Source organism: Hylobates moloch, unplaced genomic scaffold, assembly GCF_009828535.3.
Source record: "Hylobates moloch isolate HMO894 unplaced genomic scaffold, HMol_V3 SCAFFOLD_7, whole genome shotgun sequence".
Lineage (NCBI taxonomy): Eukaryota > Metazoa > Chordata > Mammalia > Primates > Hylobatidae > Hylobates > Hylobates moloch.
Genome location: NW_026652282.1, coordinates 58,854,958 through 58,859,424, shown reverse-complemented (window position 1 = coordinate 58,859,424; position 4,467 = coordinate 58,854,958). Strand labels below are relative to the sequence as shown.

At 52.9% G+C, this 4,467-nt stretch overlaps 1 pseudogene; it reads left to right on the top strand.

The window, feature by feature from the left end:
* Positions 1-3,167: 3,167 nt before the first annotated feature.
* LOC116811098 (inhibitor of growth protein 1-like) lies at positions 3,168-4,143 on the top strand (annotated as a pseudogene).
* The last annotated feature ends 324 nt before the right edge of the window (positions 4,144-4,467 follow it).

The window sequence follows — 4,467 nt, the reverse complement described above, 5'->3', positions numbered from 1 at the left end:
TTTTTTTTTTTTTTTAATTTTTTTGAGACGGAGTCTCGCTCTGTCGCCCAGGTTGGAGTGCAGTGGCGCAATCTCGGCTCACTGCAAGCTCCGCCTCCCGGGTTCACGCCATTCTCCTGCCTCAGCCTCTCCGAGTAGCTGGGACTACAGGCGCCCGCCACCACGCCCGGCTAACTTTTTGTATTCTTAATAGAGACGGGGTTTCACCGTGGTCTCGATCTCCTGACCTCGTGATCCGCCCGCCTCGGCCTCCCAAAGTGCTGGGATTACAAGCGTGAGCCACCGCGCCCGGCCCTCTCAAACTCTTATAGCAACCTCTGGAGTTGGGCGACATGGCTTCTCCCCTTTCTAGGTCCCATGACAGCCATCTTACTATTACTCTTCTTCAGGCCCTGTATTTTTAAACTCCTTGTCAAATTTGTTTCCTCTAGGATTGAGGCCATCAAGCTACAGATGGTCTTACAAATGGAATCCCAAATGAGCTCAACTAACAACTTCTACCGAGGACCCCTGGACCAACCTGCTGGCCCTTCCCCTGGCCTAAAGGGTTCACTAAAGAGGACACTACAAGTGCAGGGCCGCTTCTTCGCCTCTATCCAGCAGGAAGTAGTTAGAGCGATCATTGCCCAATTCCCAACAGCAGTTGGGGTGTCCTGTTTAGAGTGGGGATTGAGAGGTGAAGCCAGCTGGACTTCCTGGGTCGAGTGGGGACTTGGAGAACTTTTCTGTCTAGTTAGAGGATTGTAAATGCACGAATCAGCACTCTGCGTCTAGCTAAAGGATTGTAAATGCACCAATCAGCACTCTGTAAAAACACACCCATCGGCCAGGCATGGTGGCTCATGCCTGTAATCCCAGCACTTTGGGAGGCCGAGGTGGGCGGATCATGAGGTCAAGAGATCGAGACCATCCTGGCTAACATGGTGAAACCCTGTCTCTACTAAAAATAAAAAAAAAAAAAAAATTAGCCAGGCATGGTGGTGGGTGCCTGTAGTCCCAGCAACTCAGGAGGCTGAGGCAGGAGAATGGCATGAACCCGGGAGGCGGAGCTTGCAGTGAGCCGAGATCCTGCCACTGCACTCCAGCCTGGGCGACAGAGGGAGACTCTGTCTCTTAAAAAAAAAAAAAAAACACGCACCAATCAGTGCTCTGTGTCTAGCTAAAGGATTGTAAATGCACCAATCAGCACTCTGTAAAATGGACCAATCAGCACTCTGTAAAATGGACCAATCAATGCTCCGTAAAATGGACCAATCAGCAGGACGTGGGCAGAGCCAAATAAGGGAATAAAAGCTGGCCACCCCAGCCAGCAGCAGTAACCTGCTCAGGTCCCCTTCCACGCCATGGAAGGTTTGTTCTTTCGCTCTTCAGAGTAAATCTTGCTGCTGCTCACTGTTTGGGCCTATGCCACCTTTAAGAGCTGTAACACTCACCATGAAAGTCTGCGGCTTCATTCTTGAAGTCGGTGAGACCAAGAACCCACCGGAAGGAACCAACTCTGGACACAATACTATGCAGTCACAAAAACAATGAGCAGCTCTGTATAGACTCACTTGGAAAGATATACTTCCAGGATATACCCTTCCAGGAATGTCCATTCTTTTGGCTTCCCTGGGCCACATTGGAAGAAGAATTGTCTTGGGCCACACATAAAATACACTAACACTAACGGTAGCTGATGAGCTAACTGTATTTTTTTTAAATTGCAAGAAAAACTGTTTATTTATTTATTTATTTATTTATTTATTTTGAGACGGAGTCTCACTCTGTTGCCCAGGCTGGAGTGCAGTGGCACAGTCTCGGCTCACTGCAACCTCTGCCTCCCAGGTTCAAGCGATTCTTCTGCATCAGCCTCCCAAGTAGCTAGGACTACAGGTGTGTGCCACCACGCCCGGCTAATTTTTTGTATTTTAGTGGAGATGGGGTTTCGCCATGTTTGCCAGGCTGGTCTCGATCTCCTAACCTCAGGTGATCTATCTGCCTTGGCCTCCCAAAGTGCTGGGATTACAGGCATGAGCCACCGCACTGAGCCCAAAAATCTCATAATGTTTTAAGAAAGTTTACAAACTTGTGTTGAGATGCATTCAAAGCAGTCCTGTACCACCTGAGGCCCACAGTCTGCGGATTGGACAAGCTTGCCTCAAGTGGAAGAAGCAAGGTGCAAAACGGTGGCCATATAATGCTAAAATGTGTTTGTTTTGAGACAGAGTCTTGCTTTGTCACCCAGGCTGGAGTGCAGTGGCACAATTGTAGCTCACCGAGGCCTCAAATTCCTGGGCTCTCAAATAGCTGGGACTACAGGGGAGAATCACCAAGCCTAACTAATGTTTAAAATTTTTTGCAGAGATGGGGGTGGAGGTGGAGGGGTCTCCCTGTGTTGCCCAGGCTGGTCTCCAGTTCCTAGTTTCCAGAGATCCTCCCACCTCTGCCTCCTAAAGTGTAGGATTACAGGCATGAGCCACTGCACCCGGTGGAGGTGCTGTTTTTCTAAACTATGAATCTGGAGTATGTCACAAAATTTACCAAACTTTCTGACCTCTAGTGCCTTTCACAGGGTTGAATAGCACTTCCACAAGTAACCAGCGAAGCGCTTCTACAAAACAACGCCTGGGAAAAAGCTGAAAACCTTGGCACATTTCCACTTCTTCCAACTGAAAGCAGAGATTCTGGAGTAGCAGGAAAGATACAGCAGCGGTAAATGCAGAGCTATTTGACAGTGTCTGAGAAAACAATCTGGCCTTTTGGGCCATGACTTAAGACATTGTAACAAGGTTTTAGCTACAGAGAGCACATTTCATAAGGGCTAGAGCGTGTTTGCTTGGAGACATGCCAATCAGATCATGTGAGTTTTAAGCAGAAAACAAAGTAAGAGTTAGCTCACGCCTGTAATCCTAGCACTTCGGAAGGCCGAGGCGGGCGGATCACGGGGTCGGGAGTTCGAGACCAGCCTGGCCAATATAGTGAAACCCTGTCTCTACTAAAAATACAAAAAATTAGCCGGGCATGGCGCGCCTGTAGTCCCAGCTATTTGGGAGGCTGAGGCAGGAGAATCGCTTGAACCTAGGAGGCGGAGGTTGTGGTGAGCCAAGATCGCGCCACTGCACTCCAGCCTAGGCTACAGAGCGAGACTCCATCAAAAAAAAAAAAAAGTTCAAATGAAAGTAAAAATGGTTGCAATGGAGCACAGTAAGACGGGCATTGCGCTTCCGGCCGCGGAGCAATGCCGGAGGCCGGGCCGGGGCTACGGCTGGGGGCTGGGGGCCGGGGCTGCAGCTCGGGAGGCCCGCTCCGCCCCCCGCCCCACCCCCCGCCGCGTCCCGCGACACCGGCTCGCAGACGTTCACATGCCACACCTCTGCAGACCGGAGGGTGCGGCCGCGCATGGCGGGTGAGGCGTGAGTTAGCCGGGCTCGCGGCGCGGAGACTTTGCTGGAGGAGACCCTGAAGGACCTGGACGAGTGCTACGAGAAGGTCCGCCGCGACACGGACTGTGCGCAGAAGCCCCGAGTGCCACCCTGCGCCCAGCAGGCCCTGATCCGCAGCTAGGAGCCGGGCGACCAGAAGATCCAGATCAAGAGCCAGAGGGTGGAGTTGGTGGAGGGCCGCACGCGGCAGGTGGACAGCCACGTGGAGCTGTTCCAGGAGCAGCAGGAGCAGGGCGACGCAGCGGGAGACGGCGTAAAGGTCGGCCCGGGCAGGCCCCAGGGGCGAGGCGGCCGCGCAGGCGGAGAAGCCCAACAGCAAAGCGTTCTCGGCGACAGCGCAACAACGAGAACCGTGAGAACGCATCCAGCAACCGCGACCACGACGACGTCACCTCGGGCACGCCCAAGGAGAAGAAAGCCCAGACCTCCAAGAAGAAGCAGAGCTCCATGGCCAAGGCGTAGCGGCAGGCGTCCCCCGCAGACCTCCCCATCGACCCCAGCGAGTCCTCCTACTGGGAGGTGATCCGCTGCGACAAGGAATGCCCGATCGAGTGATTCCGCTTCTCGTGTGTGAGTCTCAACCATAAACCAAAGTGCAAGTGGTACTGTCCCAGATGCCGGGGAAAGAAGGATGGGCAAAGCCCTTGAGAAATCCAAAAAAAACAGGGCTTATAACAGGTAGTTTGGGGACAGGCGTCTAATAGTGAGGAGAACAAAATAAGCCAGTGTGTTGATTACATTGCCACCTTTGCTGAGATGCAGGGAGTGTAAAATGTATATTTTTAAAGAATGTGGCCGGGCGCGGTGGCTCACGCTTGTAATCCCAGCACTTTGGGAGGCCGAGGCGGGCGGATCACGAGGTCAGGAGATCGAGACCACGGTGAAACCCCGTCTCTACTAAAAATACAAAAAAATTAGCCGAGCGTGGTGGCGGGTGCCTGTAGTCCCAGCTACTCGGAGAGGCTGAGGCAGGAGAATGGCTTGAACCCGGGAGGCGGAGCTTGCAGTGAGCCGAGATTGCGCCACTGCACTCCAGCCTGGG